This window comes from Lissotriton vulgaris, chromosome 5 (assembly GCF_964263255.1).
Source record: "Lissotriton vulgaris chromosome 5, aLisVul1.2, whole genome shotgun sequence".
Taxonomy (NCBI): Eukaryota; Metazoa; Chordata; class Amphibia; order Caudata; family Salamandridae; genus Lissotriton; species Lissotriton vulgaris.
The window spans coordinates 1,027,404,792-1,027,419,729 of record NC_141693.1 but is presented as its reverse complement, the minus strand read 5'-3'; positions in this window follow the sequence as shown (position 1 = coordinate 1,027,419,729).

Genomic DNA, 14,938 nt, shown 5'->3' with positions numbered 1-14,938 from the left:
AGAGAGAACATATGTCTGAAAGACTGAAGAACCTGTTTACAGTCTTTCTGCTGATGTTCAGAGAGGCTGCCACAAAAGACAACACCATCTACTGACCCATCATCAGGATTCTGAGTGAGCAGGTCTGGGAGAGGGTCACTCTCTTCCTCCTGTCCCTCATCTATGGCCATGAGCAAGCTCATGTCCTTCCTGTCGACATATGCTTTGAGCCTGTTGACATGGAGTACCCTGTGGGGACTCCTGGGAGTTCCAAGGTCCACCAGGTAGGTGACCTCTCCCTTTTGCTCAAGAATTGTGTGGGGCCCAGACCATTTGTCTTTGAGTGCTGCTGGGGCCACTGGCTCCAACACCCACACCTTCTGTCCAGGCTGATAAACAGTCAGGACAGCCTTTTGGTCATGCCAAGCTTTTTGAAGTTCTTGACTGGCCTTAAGGTTTTCTGATGCCTTCTCCATATACTCAGCCATCCTGGAGCGGAGACCAAGTACATAGTCCATTATGTTGGTTGCAGGCTTTTTGAGAGGTCTCTCCCATCCTTCCTTCACCAAACACAAGGGGCCTCTCACAGGGTGCCCATACAAAAGTTCAAAAGGGCTGTAGCCAACCCCCTTTTGTGGGACCTCTCTGTAAGCAAACAGAAGGCAGGGCATCAGGACATCCCATCTACGCCTGAGTGTTTCAGGTAGTCCATGAATCATCCCTTTTAGGGTCCTGTTGAACCTTTCAACAAGCCCATTGCATTGTGGGTGATAGGGTGTAGTGAATTTGTAATTGACACCACACTCCTTCCACATAGCAGTTAAGTAGCTTGACATGAAGTTTGCACCTCTGTCAGAGACAACCTCCTTAGGGAAGCCCACTCTGGAGAACACTCCAACTAGGGCCCTTGCCACCACAGGTGCTGTGGTGGTCCTAAGTGGAATAGCTTCAGGATACCTGGTGGCATGATCCACTACCACCAGTATAAACTTGTGCCCTGATGCTGTCTGGGGTTCCATTGGACCAACAATGTCAATCCCCACTCTTTCAAAGGGCACCCCCACCACAGGCATTGGTATAAGGGGGGCCTTTGTTGTGCCACCTGACTTACCACTGGCTTGGCAAGTGACACAGGAGCGACAAAACTCCTTGGTATCCTCATTCATGTGAGGCCAGTGAAAGTGTGAGACAAGCCTGTCCCAAGTCTTTGTCTGGCCTAAGTGTCCTGCTAAGGGAATCTCATGGGCCAAGGTAAGTAGGAAACCTCTCTGAGACAAGGGTACAACCAGCCTCCTGGTCATGCCAGGCTTGGGGTCTCTTGACTCAGTGTACAGGAGTCCATCTTCCCAGTATACCTTGTGGGTACCTGTGGCGTTCCCAGCAGCCTCAGCAGCAGCCTGCTGTCTGAGGGGTTCAAGAGAAGGGCAGCTTAACTGGTCCTTCCCCAGGTCCTCCCTTGAGGGTCCCCCTGAACCCAAGAATTCAACTTGATCAAGTTCAAACTCTCTGGGCTCAGTTTCCCTCAATTCCTGTAGGTCAGCCTCCTCTGAGACTTGATCCTCAACCTGGGGCAAGGGGGAAGGCATAGCCTTAACCCTGCTGCTCTTTTTCTTGGAAGGTGTCTGGTCCATTGTTCCAGGATCCAGCACCTGTTCAGTGGGGCATTTTCTGGCCTGTGACCTGGTCACAGCAAACACATGTGCTGGCAAGCCTAACATTTCCAGATGAGTCCTCTGCTCCACTTCTGACCATTGTGATGACTCCAAATCATTGCCCAACAAACAATCCACTGGGAGGTCTGAACTAACTACAACCTTCTTTTGGCCAGTTACCCCTCCCCAGGAGAAAGCTACAATTGCCATACTATGATTGGTAGTGACATTGCTTGCATTGGTCACCAGGAACTCTGTACCTGGCATGATCTGTCCAGGGTCCACAAAGCTAGGTGTCACCATTGTGACACTGGCACAAGTGTCCCTATAGGCCTGAGCCATTTTTCCATTAATAAAAGGTGTCTGTCTGTATTTGCCCAAAGTATTGGGACTTATGTCAGGGGACATATCCATATCCCCTGTACTGACAAGGACAGCCTGAGTGAGGGTGCCAACTAAGTTGTCACTCCCCTCAGAACCCAGGGTTAACCCTACTAAACCCTTGGGAGGTGCACTACCACTGCTGGCTGTACTAGGGGGCACAGGTGCCTTAGGGGCTGCAGTGGCAGGAGTCTGCCCTCCTCCTTTCTTGGTGCACTCACTAAACCAGTGAGTTTTACTTTTACAGTATTGGCACCACCTTTTAGATTGGCCTTCTTTCTTCTTTTGGGGAGCCTGACCCCCACCCTCTTTGGGTTGTTGGGGACCTGTCGAAGACTTCTGGTCATTTTGTTCCCCTTTTGAATCTTTACCCTTCTGGTCTGCTTTCTTCTGACCACCTTGATTCTGGCCCTGGTTCTGTTTAACTCTTGTTCTAACCCATCTGTCTGCCTTCTTTCCCAATTCTTGGGGAGAGGTCAGATCTGAGTCAACAAGATGCTGATGCAACAACTGGTTCTGACAATTGTTTAAAATTTGTTCTCTCATCATCAAATTGTACAATCCTTTATAATCAGTAACCTTACTGCCCAGCAACCAGCCCTCAAAAGCCTTAGTGGCACAATCTACAAAGTCAGCCCAATCTTGAGACTGAGTTTTCTGGGTATCCCTGAACAGCACCCTGTACTGCTCAGTGGTTAGGCCAAACCCATCAACCAGTGCACTTTTCAAGACTTGGTAATCATTAGCATCCTCCACCCTTGTGGTGAGGAGCTTGTCTCTTCCTTTACCCTCAAAGGAGAGCCACAAGATAGCTGCCCACTGACTTGGGGGAACACCTTGCACAGTGCAGGCCCTCTCCAAAGCAGTAATCCATTTGTGGATGTCATCCCCTTGCTTAAAGGGGGGCACTATCTTACCAAGGTGTTTTGTATCAAAACTCCTTTCCCTATTGCTAGGTACAATGCTGCCACCAGTGGGGACTGTCCCACTCAATTGTTGCTCTCTAGCAAAGGCAAGCCTTTCTTTGGCCAGGGCAAGTTCTTCCCTTTCAATCCTCAGATTGGCTGCCTTTTCCTTAGCTTCATACATTCTCCTCTGGGGAGATGTCATTCCCCTTTGAGAGGAACGTTGAGAGCCATTGGTATGGAGGGATCTGATAGAGCCTCTTGATAGAGATCTAACTCGTCCATCCCCCACGTTAAGCTGACCTGAGAGTGGCCCCAGGGCTCCCCTAGAGTCCCTCTCATGTCTGCTTAAGTTGGTCCTGGTTAGTCTGACGACTTCTACCTGGTCCTGTTCTGCCTCACCCCTAGATTCCAAGTCATCATCCTCATCATCAGCATCATCTGCTTCTTGAAGGGGATGCTCCTGGCTATCAAAGGGTCCCTGTAGGGAGGGCATATTGCCTTCTGAAGTAGAAGGGTCTGGGTTACCAGCCCTCCTTGCATCATGAGTCTCTAAGAGACCAATCAGAAAAGCAGTTGTGGGGTTAGACCCCTGCTTAATCTTCCTAGAGGTACATACTTGTCGTAACTCATGGAAGCTAAGCGCAGTATATCTTGAAGGGATGACCTGTGGAGGGTCAACTGACACAAGGGGAGACTCAATGTTTCCTCCTGTGACCGACATACTGCTTCTAGTGTGGTGTAAGTGATGCACCTACCTACACTATGTGTTACCTACTGGTCCCTTGCTAGAGTTGCAGCCAAGGTGTGCTAAGCCTTGAGGAGCTACAACAGCTGGTTCAGTAGAACTCAGAGTATTCTAAGCTTAGTTATATGTACCTAACAGTACTTATGTGATCTTTCAGCAAGATATTCTTAGGATACGTGTGGTAAAACAACAGCAAGCTCAAATCCCAACCGCTGCTCACCAATGTGAGAAGGTGGCCTGATATGCAGTGCTCACTATTCTAGTGAACACTATGTATCAGTCCAACAACCCTTATTGATGATTGGTTGTACGTCAACCTTATAGACCAGCTATCCTAGTAGCGTGGATACGAGCAGTCTAAGGCTAAAGACTCGAGAGGGCGTGTTAAGCCAGCTGTTTACCACACATATACCCCTTGAATACCAAGTGAAAGGACACCACACAAGTGTTATGAAAATAAACAGTTATTTATTTAAAGATCACAACAGCCCTGTACTCTTTATGAGGACAGGGTACTAAGCACAAACCAAAACTCTTACAAAAATACTTAAGTTAGCACAGTATATACAAATGCCCGAGGGGCACGGAAAACCATATACTCTGAAAGTGGAATGCGAAATTCCTAGCAGGTAAGTACAGTACTAATAGCTTTTGGAATCGCTAGGACTTGACTAGGGAATCGTTAGATTACTTCTAGGAGGCCTAGGGGACTCGGGTGCAGTGTGTGCACTCTCACGCGAGATGCGGGACAAAAGTCTATGGTAGCTAGGAATTAGAAAGTTAGTGTTCTCGGGCGAACCCGACCTGGTAGGGAGAAAACGAAAGTAGATTCTGACCCTTGGGTAGTGAGGCTATGCTGGGGCACCGAAATGCCGAAGTTACCTAGCCCAGGGGCTGCAGCTGCATAGGTCTGAAAAGACGTCGGGAATCCTCGTAGACGGACCAGGAGCCGGAAGAAAAGATGCTGGCCGGTGACCAGTGAAGAAAGTTCAGTTGGATCCAAGCCTGGATCTCGAAGATAGATGACACCTGAAAGCAGAGGGGACCAAGTTCGAGACTACTAGCCAGTAGTCAGTGGGCACCAGGAGGGCACCGGATGGTAGCCACCTCGACAAGGTGAGTGGGTGACGCTTGACTCGAAGATCTCACGGACCAGGAGGCGTTGTCGGCGACCAGGATGGAGGATCGAGCTGTCCCACGAAGATGGAAGCTGTCGGCGTCGCTGGACCCAGGATTGGGCAACAAAGCCTTGGCAAATTCAAGCCCACGCGGTGGACCTAAAATGGCGTCTGGAGTGGACCAGGAGGGTCCGGGGTGCCTCTCTTGAACAAGGAAGCAAGGGCCAGCCTGGAGCAACCAGACCAGCAGTCGTGAAGTCGTTGGGCGTCGTTCAGAAGGCCACAAGCCAGCCGGCTAGTAGCCAAACAACGCGGTGCACAGCAAACAGCAGAAGGGCCCCACGCAGATCGTGGAGATGCAGGGAGGCTGATCTTGGGTGCTGGAGCTGCGCAGGGTCGGGGCTTCTCGGACCCCAAAGCACTCACCAGTGGAGGACACGGTGGGCTTGCAGTAAAGATGTCGTGCAGTCTTGGCGATCGTCGGTCCCTTGAGGTCTCGTCGCACTCACGGTTCTCAGCTTGGCTGTAGAGGTGAGTAGAGGTCAGAGGTGCCAGGGAAGCCGGGTCTCGTCGAGCTGGGTCGTCGGATTCGTGATGAAGGACTTGCAGCAGACCGCAGTGTTCTTTAGGATGGTGCCCGCTTGATGCAGGGTGACTACTCCTTAGCCACAAGGGAGAATCTTGAAGAAGAAATCGTGAAGTCCTTTCGAAGAAAGTGGTATCTTGATTCCAAAGATGATCTAATTTTAACAGGGGGCCCGCTCCCATCTTTATACTAAAAAAGGGGGCTGACCCGGTGACTAGGTCCTGCCTATGGGTGGGACTAGGTGGGGGGTGGTTACACCCCTCAGCCATGCCGGACTTCCCCAGGCCAGGGGCTGGTGTGCCCCTGGAACTGGTTCAGACCGGCCTATGCGTAGTGAGCACCGGGGTGCCACTCAGCAGTCACCTTCCTGTAAAGCCCTGCCTACCCAGGATACACAAAACCATGTCTGGGACGGTGCTAGCACCGCCCCTGACAGGAAACCCTTTGTCCAGGCTCCCCTCGCTGGAAGGACTCCCAGCTGCAGGGGGTCAGACTCGTGTCTGTGGTGGCAGCATCCATTTTGTGGAGCTGAGGCTTCAGTTAACTTTAACCGGGGTTCACAGTTACATACATGTCGTGTCCCTCTAGAAGGGTGGAATGCTAACCCCGTCGCCAGAATTGGCGAGGGGTTAGTATTCCAATTCGTATGACACCTTACTCGACATGTTTTGATAAAGCAATACCAAAGATAGCATTTAACCGCGAGGATTATAATGCACTTAAGAGTATATGGTATGCGATATCATGGAACAGCTATTAGGACTTGGTTCCGCAAGCTGCAGACAGGCTCAGCTCATGCCAGAGCACCATCTCACACGATCCCAAGCACTCTGCCTTCAGGATTGTCAAGGCCTGCCATAGGAGTGACTGATAGGAATCTGTGTGTCCATTTTAGGGTTAGGTATAGGTATACTACACCTACAGCAAAGCGTGATTACACGACTTTGCCCCAGCTGTCATGCAGCCAGTTGTGTCAAATTTAAGAGGCCAGCCAGGGGTGGCATAATACATGCTGCAGCCCCTGGCAGCCCTCGGTACACCTATGCCCTGAGTTACAGGGTCTGATAAGGTGGCCCAGTACCAATTGGTAGATGCACCTAGGGTACATGAGGTAATTTAGAAAGAGAACAGCCAGGCTGTGGGTCTGATTGGCAGGCCCACAGCCAGAGAAAGTCGTAAACCAGTGAAACAAAAGCAAAAAATCTGGGTGATCATAGGATTGCAGACCCTACTCTCCTACACTCTCTTCCACTCTGCCTCCTTCTCTAACTCCCTGTTCTCTTCTCTTCTCCTGTGCTGATATCCTGCTCTCTTCCACCCCGCCTCCTTCTTTAACTCACTGTTTTCTTCTCCTGTGCTAATCTGCTGTTGTCTTGCACCCCGCCTTCTTCTTTAACTCCCTGTTCTCTTCTCATGTGCTGATCTGCTGTGCTCATCCACCTACCTCCTTCTTTAACTACCTGTACTCTTCTCCTGTGCTGATCTGCTGCTCTCTTCCACCGGCCTCCTTCTTTAACTCCGTGTTCTCTTCTGCTGTGCTGTTATGCTGCTCTCTTCCACCCACCTACTTCTCTAACTCCCTGTTCTCTTCTCCAGAGCTGATCTACTGCTCTCTTCAACCGCCTCCTTCTCTGCCTCCCTGTTCTCTTCTCCCGTGCTGTCTGCTGCTCTCTTCCACCCCACCTCCTTCTTTAACTCCCTGTTCTCTTCTCCTGTGCTAATCTGCTGCTCTCTTCCACCCACCTCCTTCTTTAACTCCCTGTTCTCTTCTGCTGTGCTGATCTGCTGCTCTCTTCCACCCACCTCCTTCTCTAACTCCCTGTTCTCTTTTTTTCTCCCTCTGCTGATCTGCTGCTCTCTTCCACCCCGCCTCCTTCTTTAACTCCCTGTTCTCTTCTCCTGTGCTAATCTGCTGCTCTCTTCCACCCCACCTCCTTCTTTAACTCCCTGTTCTCTTCTGCTGTGCTGATCTGCTCCTCTCTTCCACCCACCTCCTTCTCTAACTTCCTGTTCTCTTCTCTTCTCCCGTGCTGATCTGCTGCTCTCTTCCACTCTGCCTCCTTCTCTAACTCCCTGTTCTCTTCTCTTCTCCTGTGCTGATATGCTGCTCTCTTCCACCCACCTACTTCTCTAACTCCCTGTTCTCTTCTCCAGAGCTGATCTGCTGCTCTCTTCAACCCGCCTCCTTCTCTGCCTCCCTGTTCTCTTCTCCCGTGCTGTCTGCTGCTCTCTTCCACCCCACCTCCTTCTTTAACTCCCTGTTCTCTTTTCCTGTGCTAATCTGCTGCTCTCTTCCACCCCACCTCCTTCTTTAACTCCATGTTCTCTTCTGCTGTGCTGATCTGCTCCTCTCTTCCACCCACCTCCTTCTCTAACTCCCTGCTCTCTTTTTTTCTCCCTCTGCTGATCTGCTGCTCTCTTCCACCCCGCCTCCTTCTTTAACTCCCTGTTCTCTTCTCCTGTGATAATCTGCTGCTCTCTTCCACCCCACCTCCTTCTTTAACTCCCTGTTCTCTTCTGCTGTGCTGTTCTGCTGCTCTCTTCCACCCACCTCCTTCTCTAACTCCCTGTTCTCTTTTTTTCTCCCTCTGCTGATCTGCTGCTCTCTTCCACCCCGCCTCCTTCTTTAACTCCCTGTTCTCTTTTCCTGTGCTAATCTGCTGCTCTCTTCCACCCCACCTCCTTCTTTAACTCCCTGTTCTCCTCTGCTGTGCTGATCTGCTCCTCTCTTCCACCCACCTCCTTCTCTAACTCCCTGTTCTCTTCTCTTCTCCCATGCTGATCTGCTGCTCTCTTCCACTCTGTCTCCTTCTCTAACTCCCTGTTCTCTTCTCTTCTCCTGTGCTGATATGCTGCTCTCTTCCACCCGCCTCCTTCTTTAACTCACTGTTTTCTTCTCCTGTGCTAATCTGCTGTTGTCTTCCACCCCGCCTCCTTCTTTAACTCCCTGTTCTCTTCTCATGTGCTGATCTGCTGCGCTCATCCACCCACCTCCTTCTTTAACTACCTGTTTTCTTCTCCTGTGCTGATCTGCTGCTCTCTTCCACCCGCCTCCTTCTTTAACTCCATGTTCTCTTCTGCTGTGCTGTTATGCTGCTCTCTTCCACCCACCTACTTCTCTAACTCCCTGTTCTCTTCTGCTGTGCTGATCTGCTCCTCTCTACCACCCACCTCCTTCTCTAACTCCCTGTTCTCTTCTCTTCTCCCGTGCTGATCTGCTGCTCTCTTCCACTCTGCCTCCTTCTCTAACTCCCTGTTCTCTTCTCTTCTCCTGTGCTGATATGCTGCTCTCTTCCACCGCCTCCTTCTTTAACTACCTGTTCTCTTCTCATGTGCTGATCTGCTGCGCTCATCCACCCACCTCCTTCTTTACCTACCTGTTTTCTTCTCTCGTGCTGATCTGCTGTTCTCTTCCAGCCCACCTCCTTCTCTACCTCCCTGTTCTCTTCTCCTGTGCTGTTCTGCTGCTCTCTTCCACCCCACCTCCTTCTTTAACTCCCTGTTCTCTTCTGCTGTGCTAATCTGCTGCTTGCTCTCTTCCACCTCACCTCCTTCTCTAACTTCCTGTTATCTTCTCTTCTCCTGTGCTGATCTGTTGCTCTCTTCCACCCCGCCTCCTTCTTTAACTCCCTATTAACTTCTGCTGATCTGCTGCTCTCTTCCACCCCACCTCCTTCTTTAACCCCCTTTTCTCTTCTGCTGTGCTGATCTGTCCCTCTCTTCCACCCACCTCCTTCTCTAACTCCCTGTTCTCTTCTCTCGTGCTGATCTGCTGCTCTCTTCCACCCTGCCTCCTTCTCTAACTCCCTGTTCTCTTCTCTTCTCCTGTTCTGATCTGCTGCTCTCTTCCACCCCACCTCCTTCTCTAACTCCCTGTTCTCTTCTCTCGTGCTGATCTGCTGCTCTCTTCCACCCCGCCTCCTTCTTTAAATCCCTGTTCCTTTCTCCTGTGCTGATCTGCTGATCTTTTCCACCCCGCCCCCTTCTCCAACTCCCTGTTCTTCTCCCGTGCTGATCTGCTGTTCCTTTCCACCGCCTCCTTCTCTAACTCCCTGTTCTCTTCTCTCGTGCTGATCTGCTGCTCTCTTCCACCCTGCCTCCATCTCTAACTCCCTGTTCTCTTCTCTTCTCCTGTTCTGATCTGCTGCTCTCTTCCACCCCACCTCCTTCTTTAACTCCCTGTTCTCTTTTGCTGTGCTGATCTGCTGCTCTCTTCCACCCGCCTCCTTCTTTAACTCCCTGTTCTCTTCTCCTGTGCCGATCTGCTGTTCTCTTCCACCCACCTCCTTCTTTAACTCCCAGTTCTCTTCTCCTGTGCTGATCTGCTGCTCTCTTCCACCCCGCCTCCTTCTTTTTTTTTCAGAACTAAATTTTATTAGATTTTGGTAGTTGACAGAATACAAAGAAACACCGCTCCCAATATGTCAGAGAGGCAGTGTACATGTAAAAGTATCGGATCCCAAAATATTCAATCAACATTCCCCCATTTTCCAACCCACAGTGTTCCCACCCGGTGCCCACCCTCCACCCCGCACGGTGTCTACAGTGTCCAGAAAGAGGAGCCTGGCGGTCTCAATAGCAGCGTGTGTACCAGTTCACCCAGAGTCAGTATGTATTTGATCTGCGTCAGTGGCCCGTGGCACAGGAGGGTCCAGCAGAAGGCCCCTGTAGTCCGCCCATCTCTTCCAGACCTGGAAATGTTTTCTGGGGCAGCCCTTGGCCGCAAAACCTGGACGTTCTAGCCCCATGTTAAAGTCCATGCCCCGTTTCCACACCTCCACCAATGGGGCTCTGGGGGCCTTCCAGGCCTGGGCTATATCCCTTTTAGCCACTGTGAGGCCCAGGAGAAGCAAATGACGTTTGTATAGATTTCCCCCCACTTGCTCCATGACATGGAGGAGGCCCAACTTCGGCGAGCCGGGGAGTAGGGGCTCTGGGGGCCTTCCAGGCCTGGGCTATATCCCTTTTAGCCACTGTGAGGCCCAGGAGAAGCAAATGACGTTTGTATAGATTTCCCCCCACTTGCTCCATGACATGGAGGAGGCCCAACTTCGGCGAGCCGGCGAGTTCCCAGCCCAACACCTCCTCCAGGCAATCCCACACTCCGGTCCTGAATCTCTGCAGTCGCACACACTCCCACACCGTATGCAGAAAGGAGCCTATTGCACAACCACACCTCAGGCAATCCGGGGAAGGTATCAGCCCCGCCCTCCACAGTCGTTCCCTCGTATAATACGCCCTATGTAGGTACTTAAATTGAATGAAGCGCAAGCGCACCGCAATCGCAGCTCCCCTAGGGGCCTCCAGGGCTTCTCTCCAGTCCTCCTCTTCTAAACTCCCCAACTCTCCCTCCCAGACCGACCGCAATTTATCGAGAGAAGGGGAGCAGTGGGTAACCAGCGTTTGATATATGTTAGATATTTTTTTTGTTTCCAATTCCCCCATAAATAACTTAGCTTCCAGGGGGCTGAACTCCGGCAAAGAAGTTAATCCTGCTATTGCGGGGGTCAGGGCGTGTCGGAGCTGTAAGTATCTGAAGAATTGAGAGTGGGGCATGTCATATTCGTCCCGCAGAGCCTGAAAGGACTTAAGGACCGAGCCCTTCATTACATGGCCCAGCGCCGAGATGCCGATAGCGTCCCAGCCATCGAATCCCCGCAGGGAAGCCAGTGCTGGAAACCTCCCATTGTGCCACAGCGGGGTTTCCCTCGTCAGCCTGTTCCACCATCCCATGCGACGGAGAGCGTCGCGCCACACCCGGAAGACTACTTGAGTGACCATTGGGAGCTTTTTCCGGATGCCCGCCGAGTATAAGATAGTATGCAGCGTGTCCGGGTCCATCAAATATCTCTCTAGGGCATAGGCCGGGTCTCCTCGATCACCGTACCACCATTCATTGAGGACTAGTAGGTGTGACGCTTGATAGTAGGACTGGACATCGGATGTGGCCAGCCCCCCACAGTAGGTCGAAAGGAAGCAGGTGCGGAGTGCCACCCTCGCTGCTCCCCCAGCCCACAAGAACCGACCCAATGCCGAATTAGCCTGTCGAAACCATTGCGGTGAAATAGGGTATGGATGATTCTGTAGTTGGTACAGAATACGGGGTAGAGCTACCATCTTAAAGATGGCCGAGCGGCCATAGACATTCAAGGGCATCCTGGACCATATCTGCATATCTGACCGTATTCTGTCCCACACGGGTAGCACATTGCGGGACCACGAGACACCCGGCACATCAGTCAAAAATACGCCTAGATATTTAAGGCCTCCCGCCGCCTCTTGAAGGGCCGAGGCCCAAGGACCCAGGACTCCGCTGTCCACCAGGACCGACAATTTCGATTTCTGCACATTTAGCGTGAGGCCGGACACCTCGCCGAAGATCCGCATTATGTCTAGGACCCTTGGCCCCGATCTATTCAGGTCCGTAAGAAAGAAAAGGACATCATCGGCATAAAGCGCGATTCTGTCGGACGGACCCCCCACCCATTCCACGCCGCGTAACTGTGCGTCCATCCTCACCCAAGCCGCTAGCGGCTCCATTGCCAGGGCAAACAGGTAAGGCGACAGAGGGCATCCCTGCCGGGTACCTCGGCCTATGAGGATGGAGCTGGAGACCGCCCCCGCCACCCTCACCGCCGCTGTCAGGTCCGTATACAGTAAATGAACGTAAGACAGGAAACGCGGGCGCTAATTGAGTCGGAGAAGAAGCACCCTAAGATACGACCAACTCAGTGAATCAAACGCTCTATCTATATCTGCTAGCAGAAGAGCCGCTGAGATGTCTGCCGCCTGTGCCGCCTCCACTACTAACTGCGCGCGTCGAATGTTATGCCTCGTTGCCCTATGGGGCATGAAGCCAGCCTGGTCCGGATGGACTAAGTCCGTGATGTAGGGGAGAAGGCGGTTTGCTAAGGCCTTTGCTAAAATTTTCGCTTCAAAGTTAAGCAATAAAATCGGACGATATGATTCCGGGCGATCCGGAGGCCTCCCAGGCTTGCAAAAGACCACCCCCTCTGTGTGTCGCCAGTCCGCCGGCAAACGCCCACAGTCCCTGGCCGCCTCCAGAGCCTTCCTGTAGCGCATCCCCAGCTGGAGATGAAACGTTTTCATAAATTCGCAGGGGAAGCCGTTAGGCCCAGGGGCCTTGCCAGTATTCAGCTCACCCAGAGCCTCTCCCAGCTCCTCAGCCGACAACGGGAGGTCCAGCCAGGCACGATCCTCATCCGAGAGCGCCCGGGGCGGGAGATCTGCTAGGAATCTGTCGACCTCTTCCGCCGGGAGGGACTCCCGGGGGGCGTATTGTGTCGCATAATATTGTGCAAAGGTCGCGGCCAGGGCCTCAGGGGTTGTTATAGGGTCACCCGTTCCGTCTCGGAGTCCCGGCAGGGACTGGGCCTGAAAGGTACTTTGACATAGTCTGTAAAGCATTGTGCCAGATTTTTCCCCCATTGATAGATTCTACTCTGTGTAGCCAGCCAGACCTGACGGGCCTCGTCTAACAATAAGGAGGCGTATGACTGCTGAAGGTAGGGTAACTGCCCCACTGCATCGCCGCTCCCCCCCGACGTGCATTCCGCCTCTCGGCTTTGCACCTGGCGCGCCGCCTCAGCTATGGCTAGCCTGCGGGTTTTACGGTTCGCAGCGCACCACGCGATGTCCACGCCACAAAGCACCGGTTTCAGGGCCTCCCACAGGGTCATGGCATCAGTGTCCGGGCCATCATTCTCCGTCAAGTAATGCGCTATAGCCTCCCTCATGTGTGACTGGTAGTCGTCGTGCTGCAGGTGCCACGTGGAGAGGCGCCAACGAAACGGCTGTCGCTTCGTATGATAAGCGTGGCTCAAATCCACCTGAGTGACTTACCGCACTCACCTATAGTAACTCTGTAAGAAGTCAGCCGGACAGTGGAGAAGAATAAACTATACATTTATTTAGGCCACAAACTCCCATATGAGAGGGCCCTGTCTAATCACACTCCTAAGAGTCAGATGAGAGGACTGCCTCTCTTCATCACAGCAGTACATTATCACATAGCAAGGCAGAGTAAAACCACGCCCAGACTGGAAAAGTACTGGGCTCAGCTGAGGGAGAACAATGAACTCATACATGAGGCATCTGCACCTGCGAAGGCAACACTGTTATCAGCCCTCAAGGACACAGAGCCGAAGCTCTGAGGAAAGAAATGCTGAAACAGGGACTTTCTGCTCATAAGGGAGGGGGGAAAACTGTACCATGAGACATTGAGCTGCAGAGCAAATGTCAGCATTAGAAATCTGCCTGTCATAGGCAAGCTTCTTGTTATTATAAGAAAGTATACAAAATTATCAACAATGGGACCCTAACAGATAGAAGGCAATGTACTACAGCACGTCTTCTAACTTAGAAGACAAAAATAAAACAAAAGCTTAACCATTACAGAAACAGTTCTATCCAAATGAAGCTTGCATATAAAGAAAAAATAGTTCAGTGGGTTGCAGCACATGAATAATAGGCTGTAACTGCATATTAATTTATGACACATTAGGCTAACATATGTACAACATCATTAGCAGGAAAATTACAATCTATCAGACCCTCCTTTTAGCCTAATGTGGCTAACATAAGTGCATCCTTTATTGCTCAAAGTAGGGACTGTGTAATTCTAAAGGAGAGAACGAGAACGGCATCACTCATCTATCAAATGTCGGGAAAGGAAATACTAGGATGAGCATGATCATAGAAGTAGCGCAACATACTATAGGACAGGAAGTGCAGAGGCAACTAGTAAAAGAACAACCCCTGCAATACCTACTAAAACAATTATTATTCTCTGGGTGTGAGGCACCCTCCTTTTTGACTAATCTAAGCATATTCTCCCGGTGCACCATTGCTCTATAACATTATGTCATTATTGGACAACTTAAAAAGACATCACAGTTCAAGTCATGAGAAGGAAGTAATGCAATAATATTGATCAGAGAAAACACCCTATTGAACCATATACTCAGTGTTCACTTGCATCTAGACTACTCAAAGTATACTAACCCTGACAGCTACTTCCATAGGGCAAGAATAAAAGCAACATTTTTTTCACCCTTGTGTGTTTGAAGGCAACGACCCACACCCAATAATCTGCAGTACTATAAGTAACAGGTGTCTTGTGCAACAATAGAATACTACATCATCCTAATGAACTTCCCAAAAACAAACACATTATTACATTTGTAGACCATGTGAACCAAATATGGGCAGGGGCATCTGGACAAGGAGCCACAGAGGCAGCTCCTCCTGGGGAAAAGGAACATTCAAAGGGACTCATTTTCCTAGCTAAAAGACCAAAGTAAACTAAGGGAAAAAACAGTTCACACTGAGGCCAACCAGGGGGAAGCGGGCTCAGGTCTACGAGGAGCCGCAAAGGGCTGCTCCTCATCGGGGATAGGACGACCAAAGGGAACGTAACCAAAAATCCAAAAAGCAAAAAGGAAAAATGGGAAAAAGAAACTAAACTATAAAAAATTGTCCCAGACAGTCCTACAACCGGCCAGAGGGGTTCTTCAACCCTGAAAAGGGATCTTCTCCCTGTGTCCGTC